Genomic DNA, 25,854 nt, shown 5'->3' with positions numbered 1-25,854 from the left:
TGAGAAAAGTGGGAGAGAAAGCATGTAAGGAGGGTTGCTACATCTGCTCTCTCATCCCCTATGCCATGAATACTGTACGCACTTTCATTGCCAGAGAGATTTCAGACCACGATGCAAGGTGCCTCAGTCATCTTGCAACATGTACAATGCGAGGATAATTCCAAGGAACCTGGGCAACTTTGTGATGGAGATCGAAATTGTAGTTCCCATACCAGGATGACTATATCAAGACCTTACAAATGGAAAAGGAACCTGGATGGAAGAGCAATGTACTTGTGTATCTTGCTGCAGGACAGGAGGAGGCGATCATTGAAGCAATGAAGAAAATGACCGGGCCTGATGTGACAGAAATAGCTGGATCACCTGGATGTTGGGAACAAACTCAATTTTTGATCTATGGACGAGTTAAATCCAAGAAGGGATGGGAAGAAGGAAAGATGTGTTGTGCAGCTCACCTGCTGAAAAGAGAGTATGTACAAGAAGTGCAGGGGCGAATGATGGGTGGCTAAAGTCATGGGCCAAACATGCCAAAAACGACTGACATGGGTAGAAGATGAATCCGGTCCAGTAGTTGTAACCCCATTGGCTAATGCAACACTGTGTTTCTGAAAACACAGAAAGAATCATGAGGGATACAACAAAGAATGCAAAACTACAATTGACATTCCAAGGATGGGAGAAGGGACATTCATCCTCATGTAGCGATATTGGGCTTGTGGATCTAGAGCTTATCTAAGGTTGCCCAAAGATTGGGCGGTGTATGTTCTCTGGTGCTTATCCATGTTACTGCATTAGTGATTCCACAAAGTGACCTGAACATTGGTGAATTTCCAAAAGAAGATGCCCATTTGAGATAAAGAAGATCGCTTGAACTTTTTCATCGGACAAGAAGAGAGAATGAGAATTATATCTCAGCTAGATCAATAACAGCATATGACTCCATTCCTGATGAATACAGGTTGTTCAGGAAGACTACCACAATATTTACGACTATATCATTGTCTGGGTTCCAAACAGTAGCAAATTCTAAGTGGCTACAGATCAGCAGATGTGAGCTTCTGCAGACAATCAATGTTACCATAAATGGATTCAACGCTATCAAAGAAGAACTGAGGGCCATACGACTAATGACACTCCAGAACAGATATGTCCTGGAAATGATCACAGCGAGGGAAGGAGGAGTTTGCGCCAAAATGGGGCCATCATGTTGCACATTCACCGGTCTCATGATGAAGAAAATGAGAGCTTAACAGAAGCCATAATGTTGTTGACAGACCAGTATAACAACATGCAAGATGAGACAGATGACTTTGAAGATGGTAGTTGGTTTGCCTCCCTGTTCTTGGAGTTATATTTGTGCTAGTGATGTTCGGATTCTGTGTAATCAGGAAAGCGATTGCCCAAAGCAAGAAAACAGCAAAGAAGTTGGTAGAAATGAAGATCATGATCGATGTTGAATCCAGATTAAGACCCAAGGAGCTGACTGATGAAGTTGTCCGAAAATATATAGAGGCCAGTATTGTAACACCTGAATGAACGAAGTTCCTGTATCCAAAGAATTAGACAAAGTTTGTGGGATGACGGGTCGATTGTAATCCGGATGGACAATGCAACTACATGACCTGGAGTGTACATGAACATGTCAAATCAGCCAGCAACCTGAGAGGGGTGATGACGATATGGACACTGAAGAAACACTTCTTCAAGAGAAAATACCAGAATGTAGAAACCATTGAAGAGGTGGTCGAGGACTTGACCAGAGGGGGGAATGTAGAGAAGCAGTTACATGCCTCTGCAGGAAATCCCATCGCCCTGCCTCCTATATTTTGGAAGTCTGAAAATGTGCCATGTTTGACACCAGCAGTTGTGCCAATACCGAAGTGTATACTTGAAAGAAGATACTCATTAAGATGACCCTATCAAATGTATCCCCAAAGACACTACATTCTGATGGAGGAACTCCCTAAAAGAATATGAAAAAGAGCAAAGAGAGGAGCTAGTGACTTCACAAAAGACATGTGCAACATCTAGAGATACTGGATGAAGAAGATGCATGGATCCTATAAAAAACTAATGACGAAGTAAATATGAAAAAGAAAACTATGCTTGCACGAAGTTCTGCAGAGAATCAACCATTCAATAATTGTGCAGATGCTGAAACGCAAGGTAGATTAAGTCATCATAGTAGCTGGTTATATGTAGTGAATAGAATGCAAGCAGGGCCGGCAATGTACAGGAGCTGGACATCAGTGTCATGAATTATGTAAGCCAGGACCCATGAAGAGAAAAGACAAGGATTGTGCCACAGAACGAATACGCTGAAATCGTGGAGCTGCATGGCAAGGCTGTCTGGCCTAGTATCAAAACTGAATAAACCAAGAGACCAAGGGTGCCAAGTTTTATTCATTTAAGGCATTTAAAAACCTGCACAATGGACCAAATTGTGGTCTCCTGTCACATAAGCCAAGGATGAAAATAGAGTGGAACTTGGAGCCCTAGAACAACGATAGTGAGTGCCTGCATTCCAATGTATTACCAGAGACAAGGATACTTTGCAACGCCAAGTACAAAGACGATCTTCATGTCAGAAGGCATGGACAATGAGAAATTTTGGGCTAATTGGGTGCAGAGCTAGAACCAAGCCCACCTCTTTGCACCTGGGTCTGGGTTTACTTGCTGCTAAGTTAACCGAATGTTCCAGACATGACACAAGCATGCCAACCAATTGTAGAGGTCTGTATAATGAAGGACTTTATAGTTTGAAGACCAATTTAAAACAGTGTACTTAATGATTTTGAAGATGACATGTTTTAGGGGTAGGCATACATTTCCACCTGACAGTGGGCAATCCCATTCCCTATGTAATGTGTACTTAGATGTTCCCCTTAAGCCAATAACAATCCCTAGAAGGTTTTTCATTATTTGTCATGTAGTATGATGTCACCTCTGATGTATTTTTAGTATAAAATGTATGTTATATCAAAAGATCAAGAGAGACTGAGCGAACGTCCATTGATGTTTGTTGTACCTCCCTATTTTAGATAATTGTTAATAAAACAGTATCTTTGCCATCTTCCTGAGTTGGTTCGGTTATTTGAACTCAGAGTTATTCAGCTAACCCATGATTGCATGCACGTTACTAAAGGGCCCTAAACTCAATTCTCAGCACTTCGTCCTTGGCTCATCCATGGGCTCGGACCCCCCAGCACTTACCCCCTCTTCCTTTCTGCACTTGCATGGTCTGAATACTCACAAGGCATAGTAGTTTCATCCACCCTTTCCCCCAAACCCTTTGCTCCTAAATATTTAATTGTATTTGTAATGTATTTCCCACCCTCCCTTCCCCCCTGCCCAGTGGGCACTTTAAAGCGGTATGTTTCTATTGTATAACCATCTAACAAGCAAACAATAAATAAATAAATACATGTGTTGTTGCACCACTTACCACTGGATCCCCTTTACCTTTTCCCTGTTGACACAATTGTTCTTTCTTTTTTTACCTTCCCTTGTTTCCAGACGTAATTTTCATTCCATGCACACCTTATGGATGTATATTTGCCATGAAAATTAATCGGCCTGAGATAATGTATATGGTTATTCTAGTTTCTGGTAATACGCCTCATTACTAGTTTGGTGGTAGTCGTGCCCTTAATAAGGGCATGGCTACTGCCAGACTCGCTACCGGCACCGGCACCAGCACCCGCGAATGGGCCATTACCGGCCCATTACCAGTTGAATGGGCCGGTAATTGCCCATTCGCGGGTGCCAGTATGGCCAGGCTCCCGATCCCCATTCTTCCCCATAGGGCAGAATGGTGGTGGGGAGCATGGTTGAACCGGCACCGTTCATAATGGTGCCGGTGCAATCACGAGTTCTGCTCACAGGTGCCGCTCTGCACGCTTGGTCTGACCATGCGTGCAGAGCGGCACCCGCAAGCAGAACTTGTAATGTGGCGGCATGGTAACAAGTAGCACTACCGGCCCCGTTGTTGCCTTACCGCCACATTCATAATGAGTCCAAATGTCTTTTTCTCATTAAGACAAGTGTAACTGTCTATGATGACTAAAATACATACTGGAAGTGATCATTATACAATGTACATTGTAACATTTTAAAAAATCCATTTCAGCAATTAGTGCAATTAAATGTGCTTTCTTAAATTGCTGCTTTTGCAAAAAAACAAAGCCCCACCCCCAATATATCTGTTTTTTCCCCTCTGGGTGCACAACTTTCAGCAACAGCAGTGTAGCTCTATCTAACGCGCACCTGACTATTCAATTCTCACCCAAAAAGAAAGAGGCTGAGACATAAATGGAGATAGAGAGAGAGACACAAAGAGAGAGTGTGAAAGAGAGAGCGAGAGAGAGAGAGTGTGAGGTAGAGAGAGAGTGCTAGATCGTTGCATAATATCCGAGGTACAGCCAGTTGTTATTGTTAGAGAGATATTTGCACAATCTTTTGTTGTGGGTTGCGTATCCCTAAGGTACCCTAGGTAGATAGCCTAAATGCAGTACAGTGTTTCTCACCAGAAGGAAATACCATACTCTCTCAAGGTAGTAGCTGTGGCAGTGCACTCAGCTTTAACTCAAGGGAGTGAAGAAGGCACGCAGTGAAGTACAGGTATTACTCAAAGTGTAAGTGGTGTGACCACGATTTCCTGCAAGGGTGGGCCTTCACCTCATATACTGGTCCTTAAACAGAGTCCCTCGTAGCAAAAGAAGATGTCTGAGTTTTACTATTGTTCTTTCAAGAGGCACATCAACAGAATGGGATGTCTTTGGGCTTTGAGAGCACAGATGTACCCATTGCATTTGTACCATGTGTATTTATTAGCAAAGTGTTTACATCTTGCATATTTATTTCAAAAGTGCAAACATTATCAAGTGGGGCACGTACATATGTTTCTCCCAGTCATGGGCGTTTTCAAGGCATAAAAGACCTTTCCAATTCTCATCCAAAATTGTTATTTCACGGCATAAAGACCTTCTAATTTTCATCCAAAAATGTTAGATTTAACAGACATATCATCCATTGATTTTGCAGTAATACATTCATCAATATTGTCATGTTCATACAGATGTTCATGTACATTATTTGCTAAATTCCACTGTGTGCCACAACATTTATTCCAAAATGTATAGTTCTCTTATTTTATCAACAATTATTAATTTGCAATGAGTCATTGTCCGAATCTCTATCTAAATGTTGGAGAGGGAAAAGAATAAGAGGAGGTAGAGAGGGTCAGATTAGACCCATGTATCTGTGAACAACCCATGCAGTTGTATCTAAAAAAAAAATTAGCTATGTTGTCTTTCAACTTTTTATTTCACCCACTTGTAGAAGTTGTAAGGAGTACATCTGTTGCACTCAGTATCATGTGATAGTTTTCATATTATTTAATGGTTTGCTGATTCTTTAAATGTAATCCTGTAAGAATACCATATGCATGTATGCAGTGCTTTAAGTGGGGTAAGAAATTGAGGGTGGGGCTCTCGTTTGGGGGCGTGGCTTCCATTGTGGGCGTGGCCTAAAACGTGCACAAATCATTGTTTTTTTTTAATTTAATTTTTAATTTATAAAGCGCTCACACAGCCCGCAGGCATCGAGGCGCTGTTACAAGAATTGATTGTTTTTCTTAGTTGCGTAATTGTTTTTGGTTTTTTTTTGTCTTAGTTACGTATTTATAACGCGCTTAAACACCCATAGGTTTCTAAGCGCGGACCCGGGGATCTTCGTGTCGTCTTGCTTCCAAGACGCGCACGCTGCCGCTGAGCTATCCTCCCCGGGACATTGTAAGGTGCGCAAACAAATATATAAATGTATGTGAGCATTTATATATTTGTATGCGTACTACTATGGTTTGTGTACCTTTCAAGCCTTATAAACATACCAATGTTACGTATTTCTATGTTTATAAAAAGGTGGCTTGAAAAGGGCACAAACCATAGTAATTTATGCACACTTGTGTGCTTACCTTACTATGGTTTGTGCACTTTTCAAGCCACCTTTTATAAGCATAGAGATTTATAACATATTTCTATGTTTATAAAAGACGGCTTGAAACGTAAACAATTCAAGGCATCTTTTATAAAGCGTTGATGACGGACAAAGCCCGAGGTGGCTTTGTCCATCGACAAAGCTTTATAAAAGATGCCTTGAATTGTGCACGTTTCAAGCAGTCTTTTATAAACATAGAAATATTTCTACGTTTATAAAAGATGGCTTGAAACGTATACAATTCAAGGCATCTTTTATAAAGCTTTGCCGATGGAGAAAGGCGCCTCGGGCTCTGTGATCTCTGCTCAGAGCATGGAGCCCGCAGGTTCGCTGAGGGTCAGTGACCTGGCGAGGGCAAACAAAGGAACTGTAACTTCCCTGATGACCCCTCAGATGAGGGGTCATCAGGGAAGTTACAGTGACTGACAGAAGTGCCAGCCAGCCTCAGCGACGCTTTGCCTGGCTGGCACTTCTGTCAGCTCGTCTGAAATTAAACTGGCGGGGGCATCTCCCGTTGCGGCTGCGGCCGCGGCGGGATAATGCATCCCGCCAATGTTGTGTGGGATGGGGGGCCCCGGCAGGGCCCCGGCTCAGTCCCACTTTTTGGAGACTGCCGGGGCCCGGCCCCGGCAGGCCCCGGCCCACTTTAAGCACTGCATGTATGCGTCAAGCTCAAATATACTTACTCAATTAGCTTATCTTAATTGTACCAAACTATTATCAGAGATGACGAAGGATGTACTTGATTGAAATTTTTCCCAGTGTCATGCAATCATGTTCATATTATTTTATTATTTCATTATTTACAGGTTCTTTAATTGTAATCCTGTAAGAATATCTAATACATGTATGAGCCAAGTTTAGATATCCTTGTCTCTCTTTGATAGTACATCTTAATTACTCTGAACCATTATCAGAAATCCTACAAGTTATAGCTGTTTTGAGAATCTTCCTTTATACTTTTATAAACAACTGTTTATAACTATTATTTTGTTTGGGGTACTTCGGATAATTATCCTGCAATACAAGGTCATATTTGTATAAAAAAAAAGGGCTGTGTGGATCTATACTTAATTCAAATTCAAGTATCTGATTCTTGCTTTATTTCGCTCAATGTCTTACCTGCTGCTGTTTCTTTCAGGATGGCGGCATTCTGCGTGTGTCCAGGAGTGCTGCCATCTTGAATGGTATTTTTTTAGGTCCTGTGCCATGATGTCATGCGTTTCCGACGTTGTGACGGTAACATTATCCAATTGGGGCATATATCATCCATTGATTTCACAGTAATGCATTCATCAATATTGTCATGTTCATACAGATTATGTGCCACAATCGGCCATATGATGCAGGCTGTGTATGCTGTTGTTCTCATTTTAGATATAAAATACTTACTTGATTGTTACATTTGTCCATCAAATCAAGATAAAGTCTGGTCTGTTTCCAAGTATTGACTTCATATAAACAACCTGTGTTAAAATAATTGAACTCATGAATGTATCTCTCAATATGCATACTCTGGTGTGGTACTTAGTGTGCATAATGTTATATACATTTGTACGATACACTCCAATTGAAGATTATATTTGAACGGGATGTCAGTCATATTATTAACGTGTACGTTTCTGATATTCCTGCAATTTAAATTTCAAGGAGGTATGTTGTCTGTGGAGTCAAATACCTTTCAAAAAGTGAAGTTAGTTTGACATGCAAATGGTGTAATACCCTGGTGAAAATTATGCTCTTAGGGCCTGATATACATATTGTACATTGTTCTATATGTGTGTAATGGTATGTAATTTTTTAAACCACTCCCATTGGAATCTATTGTCACACCCCTGAAGTATCGCACAACTCCTTCCTAGCCACAGAAGGAAATGGAGTTGACCCCTGCAACCTTGGTCGGCATGAGCCCCTGACTCGAATATAACAGGTACCTCGAGGCAGCCGAAGGGGGGAAGAGGGTTAGGGAGAGGTTGGGGATAGGAAGGAGTGTTTGGGGAAACTGGGAAAGGTTTAGGGTTTACTTCCAATTGGATGTGTATGAGGGAACATAGAGGAAGGAACATACAAAGATATGAGCGTACACTGAATGAGATGGCACCTGCTGATACCTTGACTCAGAACTGCCCCCTTCTTGATTGGGGAATAGCAACCTAATAGTTCCTGACCAAACGTACCTCCCTCCTAACATAGCAACAAACATAAGCACATGTAGTTCTAGATGGCCATGAACAACTACTGCCACTGTGTACAACTTGAAAACACAAGGCACAAACTTCAACATGTAATATTTTCTGTAAACCACTTTGTGAATGGTGCTCTCAAGCACTACTGTGCTTACCACCTTGATACTTTGCTCATGATGGGTAATATGGCATGATAACCAACATGAATATTGACAAGAGCAAGCCGCACATACAACATAGCATTTCCCCTCCTTGTCATTGCAATGATACCAGCGGATATGTTTCCAAATTCCGCTTGAAACGAAAAGGTTCTAACAAGTTCACCAGGTATTCCCACACTCGAGTTCACAGTGTAATAATGGGGGAGTTATGTGCACTGTGAGCGTTGTGAAACAAATGTCAGTAAGTTTCAAAATTGCCCATACAGGTTTTCACAACATGGTGCCCTAGGTAGTTCCACGCACTGTGAGCGGTGCGCAACAAATGCTGGCAGATATTCAAACTCGCACACTCCTCCCAGAGCACTTAACTGAGGCCTAGGGTGGCTCACCAGCACCTCCCCAGGCATGAGATGATCCCGCGTTGGACTGGCCACCGTCATCACCTACTCCGCTCCTGAAAAGAACAAAGTGTCAGAAACGCTTCTTCTCACCGCCCGGCCCGGATTCTGCCAGATCGCCTGTGTCCGTGTTCCTGCTCCCCTCGGCCTGTGCCTGCCACGCCAACAATTACCAACAGCCAGCATGGGCCCGGGAGGAACTTAAGTAGCAGTTCAAGGTGAGCCGGCACACATGCTCCAACGGTCACTGGAAACATGGATAATGTAGTATTTTCCCATTGCATACCACAATGTCTATTTACAAAGTTGCCAGAACAGCGCAGCCCCTCATTTCCTTACATAGATATACCAACATAATATCAGAAATATTCTTTGGTTATGCATTATTCATTAGTTGATACTTTTAAGAAGTGTTTATTTTAGCTAATTCAGATTAGTTTACACAATTATGATTCATGATAAATTATCATGATAAATTATCAAGTATGTTTGGCATATTTGTAATGTGTTACTTGGCAAGTTGTGACACTACCATCTCATTTCTACATAGTTCCCTTTCATGGTAACACGAATATTAGAATAGTGTTATAGGTAAGATCATTTCTATCTTTCTGAAACATCGAGTTATTAAAATATATAGACCTGATTGTAATCTGACCTTCTCTATCTTCTCTTATCCTTTCCCCTCTCCAACATTTAGATAGAGTTTTGGACAATGGCTCATTGCTAATGAATAATGATTGATAAAATAAGAGAACTATAAATATTGGCAAAATTTTGTGGCACACAGCGAAATTTAGCAAATGATATACATGAAAATCTGTGTAAGAACATGACAATATGGATGAATGTATTACTGTTTAAACAATGGATGCTATATCTGTCAAATCTAAGTAGTTAACAATTTTGGATGAGAATTGGAAGGTCTTTATGCCGTGACATAACAATTTTGGATGAGAATTGGAAAGGTCCTTTATGCCTTGAAAAAGCCCATGACTGGGAGAAACATTTGCCCCTGGCCCAGTTGGATAATGTTGGCACTTTTGGAATAAATATGAAAGATATATGCTCTTTGCTAATAAATACACATAGTACAAGGGTATCTTTGGATGAGTAGTTCATTTAAAACCAAGAAAAAGCGCACACCACCTAACTACCAGTGACTTCACTGTTTATTTGAAGAGACTGTCTGGTGAATAACAGTCCATATTAGGTTTCAGCAGGTTAAGTGTTTGTTTTACAAAACTGAAGCAAAGTGAACTTAATAACAGAACAGTTGGTAGGCACATTGATTAATATTTACTGTTCTTAGCTTAAATGCCCATTGCACTGCAAATCACTCAAACAATGGCCATGTCTACTCACAAAGCTCAAAGACATCCAAGTAAGAAACCTAATTTTCCAAGAGAACGCCCTTGCTAGAGTACACAAGTATTGGCAATATGTGTTGATTGAGTACATTCAATACATAACAGTGTAGATGATTAGCTTCACAAAATAGAAGGCATGTAGATGACTCCATAGGCAGGCCATATCCAAGTGATGTGATTTCATTTCTCCAGTATGGAGATTATAATGTTCCCATTGACATTGTATCATCTGGTAACCTTACAGCATTTTAAATAATGCATGTTTATATTAGCCAACTCAATTATAATCATTTTATTGATTGTGTAAGGCAGTCAGTCTTTCCAGAATTCGAGCATATTCATGTTTTCTCGTCTGCCGTACAACAGTAAAACAGTAAAATGCATGCAAAGTAACTACTGAATGTGACAATTTTATTTGTTTATTATTTCTTTATTTACATTTTAGAAAATGTACAGACAATCAACAGAAGCCAATTCTAAACAGTTTTCTTTTTAACCCCTTTCCTGAAATTAAAAAAAATTCACACATTGTTTAATCAGAGCTAGTACATGGCCAGGAAACTACCCCATATCTTTTCAAAAGGATCATTTTTTTCTTTCACTGATAAATTAATCTTTTCCATATCAGCCAATTCCAACATTTCATCCATCCAAACAACCAATTCTGAAGACAATCTCGATATGCATCCTCTTAGTATCAACTTTTTCGCCACTAAATCTCCTCTAAATAGCCATTTACGTTGTGAAGTTCATAAATCACTCAGCAATTCATCATCAACATCATCATTAAGGTGTCAAAATCAAAATCCAAGTTATGCCCTAGCAGAGTGTTAGAAATGGTACTCAGTCTAAATTCTAAAGCTCGCTAAAGGCAGTACGGCGGGAAACCAACCTACACTAAACTAGCATCACTAGTTCTTTCTTGTTCACTCCCATTACATAAAAGAAACAGAGCTCTCAAATCATGTTTTATAATTCATGGTGTTTCCCTTGCCAAGTATTCGGTATTCCTGCAAATAATAAGAAGGCAGGACGACCTGCATAAGAGAGCAATATGATGCAGACCTAAAAGCCAGGATTGGTTTATGATATCACACGTCCCACGGCACAACCTGAGATATATGTAAACTATCACATATGTGGCTGTACTATTATCAGACCCACAAAGAACGGATACGCGCTTGTGTGCTAGTCACCTGTGTGCCGTCCTTGTTTGACAGATGCAAGCACTTTAGCACTTGTATAATGTGCATAACATTTGTAAATCAGCAAATACCGGTGATAAAAGGCCTCTCAAAAAAGCACAGACAAAGTCTCCTGCTTGGGTCTGAATTCGGACTATTTATTTATTTATGGGCTTTACTTGGATATGCTTTAGCAGCAGAGGTTCCCACTGTGTTCCTTTATAGTGCTGGGCTCTATGTGGGAGAGTGCTTTCAATACAGATGTGCAGATCACTCATAAGCCTGTGGTTAACAGAAAATAAATTCTGCCCTAAAGATGTTTGTTTAATCCTTTAACTAGGTACCGATTCCACACATGGAAAAGCAAAGAAAATAGGTGAAATATTTGTATTTTACTTAATTAACAAAGCAGAACTGCATGGGGCTCTGCTGTTTTTTCCCTCTTGTTCCCTTTGAGATGTCACCTTACCAGTTTAAATGTTTTATTTATGAGTACACTGACAGGAGTATTTCAGTAACCGATGAAAGGCAGCCACTACCGACTCCATACATATCCCCTCCCCTGTATGTAATGTGGCAGGCTGCACCCTGGGAAACAGAGAGTGGGCATTGACCCTCAGGCCTGTCTATGACACTGCACAGTCAACCAAAGGAAACACACAACACTGATATTCAGAACAAAATATACTTTTCTTAAATCACACATATATCTCTACCAGGCCAAACGGGTACTGAGGTTAAAACATAATAAATATCAAAACAAAGTGTATGTATAGAAGTAGTAATGGTCAACTAACACCCAACCCACTTCTAAACTGCAATTGGTTTCTAACTAGCTGGCGATGGGCACACAACAGTGCTAAGGGATGGGAGGAAAGGGGAACCCTAGTCAACAACACACATTAATGCAATCATGATCAGAACCCCATATACTAGCACAGAGACAATCATTCCTAACCATTCACGGCACAGTAACATGAATGCTAAAAATGCACACTATACAATAAATAAGGAATTTAGAGGGAGGAAAGGGTTAATAATATACAACACAGACCACCAAAAAGTCAGAACGCAATTAGTTTTACAGCAACACTCATTATGCTCCTATATAAATAGTTACAGTAATACTTTACAGCTATACAATGTAACAAGACATTTTTCACAGACAAGAGTGATATGTAAGAATTTAAAAATACAGTTAAAATCGGTGGTACTTGCTAAAATTAGTCTTTGCCTAAAATTCCCCGAACGCAAGGAGGGTCCAGGGAAACTGTCCAGGTGCAGGTAAGTACCTTGTTAAACGCATTAGCAGTTTCAGGTAACTCCATCAGTTCTCCACCGTACACCGTAATCAACAGGACAAAATCTGTAGTTGCATCCATGGGTATTGGGGTAAAAAGGAATTTAGGTTCCAGATCTACCCCACGGGTGTACAAAAGAGAAATACAAGCCCCATGGGATGCCCGAGGATACCATCCTGAAGAACTCACTGTCAGGCTCGAGACCCGGCATCTCCTTGGAAAAGAGAAGCAAAGCAGGATTCAGGCAAATGGCAGTGATTAGCAACAGTGTTGCAACCCTCAACAATGGGTAACAGGACCCCTGATGGCAAGTATTTTCATTAACTCACCAACTCACGGTTCAGAGGTAAGCACTCAAAGTCATGGTTCATGAAAGGTTGATGGGATTACAGTAACCAATGTATTATCTTCAGTTCTCCACTCTATTGGATTTCTATAATTTCTTAAGGTGTATGCATGTACAAAATCATAAACTTATTAAAACTATATTGAAAATCTATTTTATTATAATGTATAATACTGCATCATACAAAAAAACGTGCTACATAGATCATACTGAAAATAAACAGGTTAAAATCTTGTAAAAGCCTTTTTCGAATCAATTGTTAATCCTAACAACTCACCATGCTCTAAATCCATGGCATGCTGCCTTTGTTATTCATTAGTAATGGGGGCTGAAAAAATAACAAATAGTGGAATGTATTGTCTTCATGTATATTTATAATTATTCATAACTACTTGTTTCATTGATTTTTATCAGAGGAAAAATTCGTTTCTGAACTCATTTCCAAAGTTGCAACAATGCATTCTTTCTGCTTTAAATGGCTTTTTAATTCCTAATTTCCTGCAGGAAACCAAATATAAAGTATTGGTAACCTCCGGAACAACTAAATTCCACCTCACGATCCAAAATAAATAACTATACATAGCTAAATCTGCTGAAACTTACCTCTAATTGGAATAGTAGAGGAGTATTTAATTTCCATTCAAAAACATGAAGTTGCTCCCAACAACTCCATCATGTTCCATTTAAGTCAAATGTTTTCTCAGGAAAGTACAAGATCTTCTTTTGCAGGGCGGTTTACAGGACACAGTCACATAGAGACTTGAACCTTTAACCATCGACAATCCAGACAGCCCAAAAGATGCATGATTGGCTTTGCAGGCATGGGACCCCTGAGCCAGGGTGAAAACAATGGCAAAGATGGCGCCAGGTGAACAGAAGAACCCGACCAGGCAGTTTCTGGCAGCTCGATGGGAAACGAGGGGCAGCCAACCAGCAGAAAACAGTCCCATGACAAAGACAATGGTGGAGATGACCCAGGATGTCCCAAACAAACAGAAGACCTGCGGTGTTGGTGCTCCAATACCTTTCTGGGTTGTGGCAGCTACCCACACTTTGGAGCATGACCAAAGCAGTAAAACAAGGAAGCATGAAAGGCAGTAAAGCAAGAAAGCAGTGGTAGAAGAGCCCCGGGGCAGTCCCAGCATGAAATCACCAGTACATCCAACAACAAAGTCCAGGAGGAGGATGAAGAAAGCCACAGGAGGATGTCCAACAGTCTAACATTAAAACTGGTGCTATGAGCAAGAGACCCAAAACAAGACAGTATTATGGTCAAACATGGCACCAAAATTGCAGCTGCAGTTTCCAAAAGATAATTAGACATGCAGAGTTCAGCAGAACTCTAGCAACATTTCAAAAGAACTGAGTTAGGGTCAGAAACCCCCATATCTATAGAGTGAGCCCATGCATGCACAATTTATTTGATTTTATTTATTGTGCATTTGTGCTTATACATCAAGTAAACAATGTTTCAAAGCGCCCACAGGGCAACAGGGCGGGCGGGACCACGAGAATAAGAGGCAAATATAGCAATGAAAGAGGGAGGCGGTCCTACTAAACCTTTTGAGCATTCAGAACGTGCAAGTGCGGAGAGGGATGAGGGAGGGCGGGTAAGTGCTAGTGCTAGGAGTAACATGGAGGGAAGTGCTAGGGAGTAAGTTGCAAGAGACTGTTAAGTGCTTGGCAGAGATCACTTGGGAAGAGTGGCCAACTACCAATGAATAAGTGTAGGCCTGTGATAGCACAGGCCGTTGGGTGCCCAAGGCAAGTGCTGGGAATGGGAGGAGGCTGAAGGCGATTGTGGGTAGGAGGCCAGGACGCAGGCGGACACATATGGGTCCTGGTCACCAATCTCAGTGACTATGAGACTTTGCAAAGATGTGGTGGGGTGAAAAGGAAAGTCTTGAGGAGCTTTTGGAATTTGAGGAGATCTGCTAAAGACGAAGAGGAAGGGGGGGCTGTAACATAGGAGGGAGCCAGCCGAGGAAAGAGATCAGCCAGCAGCCCTCTATTTAGTAAATCACTTGTCATGCAGAGAGTTGGTGCCGGAGGAGCGTAAGGATCTGGAGGGTGTATATTCAGTGAGAGCCAGTTGTAGATAGCGTGGTCCCCGGTCCCATACAGTCTTATGGATGATGCAGAGGGATTTTAATTTGATCCTATCAGCAACCAGGAACTAGTGGAGAGTTCTTAGGGCTGGAGAGATGCAGTCTTTTGGCTTGAGGCCAAGGATAAGACTGTCATACGCTGCGTTCCTTCGTGGCGTGTGTGGCCTAGATTCCGGTTTTGCGCTGGTAAGCGCTACACGTTCACTGCAGCGCATGTTCACGCTGTCTAGTCTTTTCCCTGGATGTCCATGGCCCCTTTTTAGCCCTGCCTCCTCTGCAGCGTCTCGCGTTGCAACCTCTCAGTCAGCCGCTTTTCGCTGCCGCCTGTTGCTAACGCTCTGTTTACTTTTCAACTCTCGCCATTTCTGCTTACTTACCTCTTGTTACTTCCCTGCTGCTTTCTGCCTTTTGCCTGCTTCCATTTTCCTTCTCCCCGTCTCCGCCGTGTCCTCCTACAGCTACCCGCTCTGTTTTTCTCTTTCTCTCTCCTGGCCCGCCTCACCGTTCTTTTAGCGGCTTGCCTCCCTTTCACGCTGCTCTTCGCCTTCGGCATTTCACCGCTGCGCCTTCCCGTGGAGCCCAGTTTCCAGGAGGACTCCGGTGCCTTCAGTAGGTTTTTTTTTTGTTGCACATGGCTTTTTCCCCTAATTGTCCCTCCCGGGAACGGGGTCACGGTGGGGTGCTTTCCATTGGCCTCCACTGTGGCTTCCTCTCGTGAGAGACAGGGACGCCCAACAAGGAAGGAAAAAGACTACAGATCACGAAGGTCCATCAGCCCAGAGAACAGCAACCACTATTACACAGGTGAGGAGGAGGGGGAAGAAGAAAGGAGTGTCTTGGGTACTACTGACAAAGTTAATTCAGACTCTGACAGTTTGCAATGCCCAGTACCTACAATGGCAAGTACAGGAATTGGTGGCCGCGGTCCAGAATCTGTCTTTGGAAATGCAAAACATAAAGGCGGAGAATGCCCTGTTGAAACAGATGGTAACAGCCCGGAAACCACCGTCTACTGACTTACCTCCCATGGCTCTTTCTTCGGGCAAGTTTGAAGGGTCACCTAAGAAACTGAGGGAGTTTCTAGACACCTGAAAAGTGTACTTCACCTTTAGGGCCCGCACTTATGCCTCTGACCATGCCAAGGTGGGCTTCATGATTTTGAACATGTCAGGAAATGCATTGACCTGGGCTACTACCCTGGTAACCGGCGCTGACCCTGTGCTACAGGACTATGGGGCCTTTCTGGCTGTTCTCAAAAGTACCTTTGAGAGACCTGAAATTGCTATGGCTGCAGGGGAAGACCTACTAGATGTTCATCAGGGACAGTCTGACGTGCTTTCTTATATTTCCACATTCAAAAGACTGGTCTTAGAAACAGGTTGTTCGGAACAGTCACAGATCATCTTATTCCGGCGTGGCCTTAGAGATGATCTAAAAGACGAATTGGCCCGCTCTCCTCGTCCGGAATCGCTAGCTGATTTAATGACAGCTGCTCTTCAGATAGAATTTAGAATGTCAGAAAGAAGACAAGAGAGACGTCGGAACCGGTCATTTTTCCCTAGCAGCCCCTTTCCTTCACCTGCTTCGCCTAAACGGACCGAAGAACAGATGCAAATAGGTGCTACACGCCACTCCCTTACTCCAGAGGAGAGAAAGAGAAGGTGGGATCAGGGGCTATGTGCCTATTGTGGATCAGATCAACATTCTGTAAGGAATTGCCCAGAGCTATCCAGTAAGCAGCCGGAAAACGAACGCCCTCGATCCTAGAAGGGACGGGATGTCGAGGGGTGGTAAATAGTCCCTATGTTTCAATGTCAATTGGTGCAGCTGATACTTCCAGAGATTCGCACCTCATGGTTGTTTCCGTACAAATCACCATCGGGCATGGCCTTAGAGATGATCTAAAAGAAGAATTGGCCCGCTCTCCTCGTCCGGAATCGCTAGCTGATTTAATGACAGCTGGTCTTCAGATAGAATTTAGAATGTCAGAAAGAAGACAAGAGAGACGTCGGAACCGGTCATTTTTCCCTAGCAGCCCCTTTCCTTCACCTGCTTCGCCTAAACGGACCGAAGAACAGATGCAAATAGGTGCTACACGCCGCTCCCTTACTCCAGAGGAGAGAAAGAGAAGGTGGGATCAGGGGCTATGTGCCTATTGTGGATCAGATCAACATTCTGTAAGGAATTGCCCAGAGCTATCCAGTAAGCAGCCGGAAAGCGAACGCCCTCGATCCTAGAAGGGACGGGATGTCGAGGGGTGGTTAATAGTCCCTATGTTTCGATGTCAATTGGTGCAGCTGATACTTCCAGAGATTCTCACCTCATGGTTGTTTCCGTACAAATCACCATCGGGCATGGCCTTAGAGTTGATCTAAAAGAAGAATTGGCCCGCTCTCCTCGTCCGGAATCGCTAGCTGATTTAATGACAGCTGCTCTTCAGATAGAATTTACAATGTCAGAAAGAAGACAAGAGAGACGTCGGAACCGGTCATTTTTCCCTAGCAGCCCCTTTCCTTCACCTGCTTCGCCTAAACGGACCGAAGAACAGATGCAAATAGGTGCTACACGCCGCTCCCTTACTCCAGAGGAGAGAAAGAGAAGGTGGGATCAGGGGCTATGTGCCTATTGTGGATCAGATCAACATTCTGTAAGGAATTGCCCAGAGCTATCCAGTAAGCAGCCGGAAAACGAACGCCCTCGATCCTAGAAGGGACGGGATGTCGAGGGGTGGTTAATAGTCCCTATGTTTCGATGTCAATTGGTGCAGCTGATACTTCCAGAGATTCTCACCTCATGGTTGTTTCCGTACAAATCACCATCGGGGAGAACCAGATTGAGGCGTTGGCTCTACTCGACTGTGGGGCCGCCGGAAACTTTGTAGACACCCTATGGGTTAATAAGGTGGGAGCCAAATGCATTGATCATCTGGAAGGCCAGAAAGTTGAGGGCATGGATGGTAAACCTTTGAGCTCCGGGATAATTGCCCAATCTACGGAACCACTGCTACTCACCATCCACCAACACACCAAAAACATAACGTTCGGCATCATCCGAGCAGCCCACTTTCCTCTCATCTTGGGAATTACTTGGCTCCGTCAACACAACTCGTACATTGATTGGGCATCCAACCGCCTAGACTTCAGTTCTACCTACTGCCAAAAACACTGTTTGCAGGGTGTTCAATACCAGACATTGAAAACATCTTCTAACATGCCTAATACCACTGTAGGGGTTCACTCGATCTCACAGATTCTTGAGGATTTCGATGCGGTCTTCGCCGACTCTTCTCCTTTGGAATTGCCTCCCCATAGGCCAGAGGACTGTTCCATAGAACTGACTCCCATTGCATTGGTACCCTTTGGCAGAATGTTTGCATTGTCCTGTAAAGAGAAAGAGCTACTTAGAAAATATCTGGACGATAATCTCTGCAATGGTCTTATCCGGCCGTCCAAATCACCAGCAGGAGCTCTGCTGTTTTTCATCCCCAAAAGGGATTCCACAGATTTACGACCCTGCATAGACTATAGAGGTCTTAATAAAGTAACTAGAAAAGACTGTTACCCCATGCCTTTGATACCAGATATACTGGCAGCCGTCCAAGGTGCCTCAGTTTTCTCTAAACTAGATTTGCAGAATGCCTACCACCTGCTCAGAATCAAGCGGGGAGACGAATGGAAGACTGTGTTTAGAATGCCTTTCGGCCTCTTCGAACACCATGTGATGCCTTTTGGGCTCGTAAATGCACCAGCTGTGTTCCAAAGATTTATGGACCGCATTTTCTCGGATCTCTTGTTCATCTCAGTTGTCATATACCTCAACGACATCTTGGTGTCTTCCAGCAACATGCTTGACTATACCAAACACCTGACTGAGGTATTATCGTGACTCAAAAGTAACCACCTTTTGGCCAAGAGGGAGAAGTGTCTTTTTGGCGTCTCTTTTGTTCCCTATTTGGGATTTATTCTTTCTCCTCAAGGGGTACAGATGGATAAGAGCAAGGTAGATGCTATTCTTCAATGGCCGGCTCCTACATCAGTAAAGGAGGTACAACAATTTCTAGGTCTAGCAAATTTTTACTGGCGTTTCATTGACGGGTTCTCAGACATTGTTCTGCCCATTACCAGTCTGCAAAGAAATCCTCTGTGCATTCACCTGGAATCCACAGGCAGAAGATAGTTTCTGCCATCTTAAAGAACAGTTCTGTCACACACCCATTTTACGACAGCCCGATCAAACTAAGCAATTTATACTGGAGACAGATGCATCATCTGCTGCTATTGGGCCAGTTCTTCTTCAAGAATACCAAAGCATAGAACATCCGGTGGCCTATCTGTCAAAGATGCTCACTGAAAGCCAGCGCAACTATTTAGTCATAGAAAGAGAACTCCTGGCTATGAAAAAGGCATGTGAAGAATGGAGGCACCTACTTCAAGGTAAAAGTCACCCTTTCATCAGAAGGACTGATCGTAAAAATCTACAAGTGTTGCATTCTATGAATTGTATTAACTCCAGACAGGCCCGTTGGGCACATTTTTTTTTCTCAATATGATTTCCTGATTCCTTACATACCTGGTAGTCAAAATACTTTGGCAGACGCTCTCTCCAGAAAAACCTATGGCTCCAGGCTACCCACTTCTACTCCTGAAAGAATGTTTCCAAGAAACAAGGTCATTGGTTCTCTTTCTTCTTTCCTACAACAAGTGCAAGAAGCTACGGTTAATCATCAAGAACCTAATGGTCTAATCAAGAAGGATGGATTGATGTTTAAGGGACGACAACTGTGGGTGCCCTCTAAGGAACTACAGAACAAAGTCCTGTCATGGTGTCATGATCACGAGACAGCAGGTCACAGAGGACTGGCTGGTACTGTAGAACTAGTTAGGAGGACATTTTACTGGCCCCATCTTTCTAAAGATGTCAAACACTATGTACAGACGTGTGCTGTTTGTAAGCAAAGCAAATACAATACTCAAATACCGGTGGGCTTGTTGCAACAGGATGGCATTCCCACTCATCCATGGAGTCGTGTCACAACGGACTTTATTATGGACCTACCGGTCTCGCAAGGCTGTTCCTGTATCCTTGTAACTATTGACTCTTTCACCAAGATGGCTAATTTTTCACCACTACTGGGTTAACCCACCGCAGAAGCAATGGCTCAGGTTTTCATCAAAGACATCTTGTGACTTCATGGCCTCCCGGACAAGATTCTGTCAGACCATGGGAGTCAGTTTGTGTCCCAATTCTGGAAATCTCTGTGCCAGAACCCTGGCATCGAGAGGGCTTTGTCATCAGCTTATCACCCCCAGACTAATGGGCAAATAGAGAGATTAAACTCTACTCTAGAACAATATCTGCGGGCTTACATCAATGCCGAACAAGACAATTGGGTGTCGCTGTTACTTACGGCAGGCCAATTTAATGAAAAGCCGGGCTAAGAGAGCTTCCTGTAAGCATCATCTCCATTTAGTCAAATGTCTTGCATCCAGTATTGAACATCCCCAAGACAATCCTCAGTCTATCGTCTGAGTCTCCATGAAGATCAAGCAGGATTTGTGAGTCATCAGCATAGATCTGACACTCAAACCCAAAAGTCTCCACTACCTGAGCGAGCGGGTACATATAAATATTAAACAAAAGAGGAGATAGTGAAGAACCCTATGTCAACCCACATTATATCAGCCTGATAGGGGAAATAGAATCCCCACTTTTCACCCTCTGACTTCTATCCTTCAGGAATTAGGTAAACCAGGCTAGTACAGAACCCTGGCTCTTCATATTATTCTGCAGCTGATCAACAAAGTACTGTCATCCACGGCATCAAATGCCGCCAAAAGATCCAATAGGATTCGAGCAGCCGGCCTTCCTGCATCACCACCTAAAGAATGTTTTCCTGTATAAACAGGATAGCTATTTCAGTGCTCCGACCAGCACGGAAACCTGGCTGGTTAGCCTTGAGAAGATGTTCTTTCTGCAGATACTCTGAAAGCTGAGCTATGATCTCACTTTCTAAACTTGTATCAATAAAAGATTAGAAATAGGACTAACATTTACAGGAATTGAAGCATCTAGATTAGCCTTCTTCAAAAGCGAGGTAACTAGACATTACTTCAATTGACTCAGGAAAATGCCTCTTTCCATAGAAGCATTAACAATAACATTTATGTCATCTGACAAAATAAAAATAAGACATTTGTATTACTTCGGCAGTGTAAGGATCTAAGAGTGAGGAAGAGGCTTTTTGTCTTTGAACTGGTTTTATCATATCTTGCCCAGTTACAAAATTCAAAGGCAGAAAACCCAGTGCCCACCTGGGATGGTCCACACACAGGGCCATCATGTACCCTTACGTTATGTTATGTTGTGTTACTTTGCATTTATATAGCGCTATGTACCATTGGTATGGTCTGAAGGTGCTGGTAGGTTCAACGCCCTTGGGAACCGAAGTTCAGGTCAGTAGAGAGAGTAGAGAGAGTCAAAGGTGCATGTGAGCACCGGGTATGTGTGCAGCTGTTGTGCCATTCGTGTAATAGCTGCTTCTTAGCGGTAGGTGTGGTGGTTGAGAGATCAGGAGTATGTGTTTGTTCTGGCAGGATTTATCCAGAGCGAAAATGGCTGCGTTAGGCCTGAGGAGAAACGCCTGGCTGGGGTATGTGCAACCAGCAGTGTTTACTTAGGGTGATGGGAAATAGGCAGCAGATGTTGGTATGAGAACAGCTATACTGATTGGTTTCATAGTATCTCTGTGTTCTAGTTGAGTGGTGGTGTAAAGAAGAGAGTAGGCATGGTGATGTGATATGATGGGTTATGTGCTCTTCCAATCGTTCCATGTACTTTTATGTAAGTCACGCAATTCTATGCGCTCCAATCTGTTCTATGCACTCCAATCCATTCCATGCACTCCAATCCGTTCCATGCACTCCAATCCGTTCCTTGCACACCAGTCCGCTCCGTGCACACCAGTCCGCTCCGTGCACACCAGCCCGCTCGATGCACTCCAGACTGCTCCAGTCCGCTCGATGCACTCCATGCACTCCAGGTGTTCGAGTCCACTCCAGGTGGCACAAGGCGCTCCAGTTCGCCACACACAATGCAGTTCACTGCACGCACTCCAGTCCGCCCAACGCACTCCAGTCTGCCCAACGCACTCAAGTCCACCCCACGCACTCCAGTCCACCCCACGCACTCCAGTCTGCCCTACGCACTCCAGTCTGCCCCACGCACTCCAGTCTGCCCCACGCACTCCAGTCTGCCCCATGCACTCCAGTCCGCCCCACGCACTCCAGTCTGCTCTATGCACTCCAATCTGCTCCACGCACTCCCATCTGTTCCACTCAGTCTAATCCGTTCCACTCAGTCCAATCCGCTCCTCGCACTCCAATCTGTTCCATGCACTCTGATCCGATCCGCGCACTCCATTCCGATCCACGCACTCCAATCCGTTCCACGCACTCCAATCCGTTCCATGCACTCCAATCCGTTCCACGCACTCCAATCCGTTCCACGCACTCCAATACATTTCATGCATTCGGATCTGTTCTATGCACTCCGATCCATTCCGTGTATTCTAAGTTGTTTTATGCACTTCATCCACTTACTTCACCCGTACCATCTACATACTTCATCCTTTCCATCCACATATTTCACACGTTCCATCCACATACGTCGCCAGTTCCATCCACATACATCGTCAGTCCCATCAACATACGTCACCCATTCCATCCACACACGTCACCCGTTCCATCCACATACTTGACCCGTTGCATCCACATACGTCATCCGTTCTATTCACATACATCACTCGTTCTATGCATACTTTGTTCATCCACTCAACATACTCATCCTTTCTATACACTCATCCCATCTACACACTCATCTGCTCAACGCATTCATCAGCTCAGCGCATTCATCCGTTCCACACGCTTCATCCATTCTGACCATTTCATCCACTCCATTCACTTCGTTCATTCATCATGCATTACATCCATTTCATTAATTTACATTTCGTTACTGTTTTTGTACGATTTATTCTTATTGTCCACTTCACTCCTTTGATCTACTTTATTCTTTCTATTCTGTTTGTCCTTTTAGTTTATATTAGCGGTTTTTAGATGTCGATTTCTCGCATGGATCCTGATGTTGTATTGTTATTGGGCGATAGTTAGTAGGAGAAAACTTTGCCTTTTTATGAAAGGGCACTATGTAGGCTTCAGACCAGGAAGTAGCATTTTTATGAATGGGCCCTATGTAGGCTTTAGACCAGGAAGTAGCAGCATTTGTGGTCCGAAGGATGTCACGAAATAAAGTACAAAGAATCTCAGACCATAGGCTAGGATCAGTCTTCATTACAATGTTGGAAATTCCATGAGGTCCAGTTGCTCTGTAGTTTTAAGCTATTACAGTGAGTATATTTATCATTTCTGTGTCTACCTTCGTAGAGACCGGGATTTTAAATAAAGCCCCATTGTCTCTAGAGGGCCCATATAGTTGAATAAAATGATTGTGCCAGATATATTCCAAGATAGGATTGATCTGCGATATCTGTTGTGTTCCAATTTCAGTGTTTGTGAGCTTCCAAAATTCAGCTGACTGATTTGATGCAAGTGAATTAAGGATACATTGGATATCTTGGTTATATAAATGGAATCAGTGTCTTTTGAGCTAGGTTTTATACCAGTGATTAAGACAATGAATCAAAATTAAGTAGCATGGCTCATCCACTCTCCTGAGTGATGCACGCTAGTTTTGCTTTTTGGTTACAATTTCTTTATCATATTGGTGTGTTCTCTTAGGATTGCTGGTGGTTGCCTGCCCCCTTCTGTTTAAGGGGCCAGCCATAGATAGAATGGTCCCTTTAATTAAGCAGTGACACTGTAGGGGATGTAAATAACCTCTAATTAGTGTGTCCGTGACCATATTCAGGAGTAAACTAGCTTTGGAATTAAAGTTGCTGATATTCCATGAGCTGACACTTGATAGACATTAGCTACTATATAATATCTCACACCATTCAATTCAAAGTCAATCTGGGCCTGGAGCAATTTTTTGTCACTCAAGGACGAATAGCTTATGATAGAATGAACACAGTAATTGAAGATGCTAGGGGAAACTAATATAAAATCAATATACGAAAAAGAAGATTGATTGTGCCAAGTAGGTGCAGAGGGGATATCCCTTGAATGTTACCATTCAATTTAAGTAAACCCCAAGTATAAAAACATGCTCACTTTTGACCCATTTTGCTGCATTGGAAGCAACTGGGACCGTATTAGAGTTGACAATGTGGGAATTCCAATCCAAATCTGGCCGTCTGCTACAATTGACTCTCGCAGTAGTCTAATTTTATTCTTAAAAAATGGAGCTATACTATCACATAAGTCTTGCAAATGGATAACCTAATCGGTTTCTCTTGGGGACTTGAAAGTTGCAGATGCATTTTAAAAAGTTCTGCAGAGCTGGAATGAGCAGAGGAAATCATGTTAGAAAAATATTTGCTGCCAAAATGGCTTTTTTGAAATGTGAACACAGTTTATTTGATCAGAAGCTGATAAGGAGCTTCCCATTGCCACTGTAGCCAACAACATTCTTTTTAAAATTCTATAAGGACAAAAATAAACCAACACATTTAAGAATGTGTAGTTCATTTTTTTCGCCATTTTTTTTACTGGAACTAATTTGTCTAGGATAGCTGTAATCTTGCCGTTAAAGGGTGCAAGAAAATTACCTGGGGAATGAGATATGTCAGCAATAGTTTTAAAGGAAGAGTATCTATAGTGAAACTCCTCAAAATGTAATGAATGAAATGTCCAATTTGAGTAGTAGAGGATTTAATTGTCCTACTCAATTAATGGGAAAACTTAATAAAAACACGGTAGACCATAAAATAGGTAAAATAATAGAATAATTGGACCTCATTATAAGCTTAGCGGTCCGGTAACAATGGTACGGGTAAGTTTGCCGGTACCATTGTTACCGGACCGGCAAACTACGAGGTCTGCTCGCGGGTGCCTTTTCGTCCGCCATGTTTGACCTGGCGGGTGGATGGGCACCTGCGAGCAGACCATGTTGGATGTACCGGCACCATTCATTAATGGTGCCGGTGCATCCGACCTCCCCATTCCCATTCAGTCCAATGGGACTTAAATGGGAATGGGGAGCAATATTTTCCAGTGCCCGGGAATGGGCAAATACTGGGTCTGCCGGGGCTGTAACGGCCAGGTAATTGGCTATTCCTGGACGCCGGAAAAAAAATTATTCCCTTAAAAATGAGGCCCATTATGTTTTAATAAAAATCTAATACGAAATCTAAAAGATGTCCTAGAGTGTGAGTAGGACATGCTGTACATTGTCTAAAACCCAAGCCCATGCGGCCTCTTCACGTATTGGGCGGTATGCCCTGAAAGTGACCTTAATGGAATTAGTGCTGCCAATACCCATCTTCTGGATCATAACCCGGAGCAAATACTGCAGATGCAAACCAGCTGGCACAATTATAGCCGGTGCAATTACCACCAGCGCCGTTACAGCAGGCAGAATCTGCACCGATACCATGAAACGCAATCACTGCCACATCACAAGTCCCTGTACGGTGGTATTAGCGCCAGAAACCAGCACTATTACCGCCGAAAACTCAGCGCATTTAGCACCAGCCTCGAGGTGGAGGTAAATGAACACAGGTGGCAGAAATAAAGCAACAGGTTATCCCAATCCACTCCAGAGGGCTACATAAGGCATACGTCTTCCCCAAACACAGTTAAAAACACCATGCTGTCACTAGCCATTGTGAGATGGGACATGCAGCTG

Source organism: Ambystoma mexicanum, chromosome 4q, assembly GCF_040938575.1.
Source record: "Ambystoma mexicanum isolate Mex_15411 chromosome 4q, UKY_AmexF1_1, whole genome shotgun sequence".
NCBI classification, from domain to species: domain Eukaryota; kingdom Metazoa; phylum Chordata; class Amphibia; order Caudata; family Ambystomatidae; genus Ambystoma; species Ambystoma mexicanum.
The sequence above is the reverse complement of the archived record's forward strand: the minus strand, read 5'-3'. Positions refer to the sequence as shown.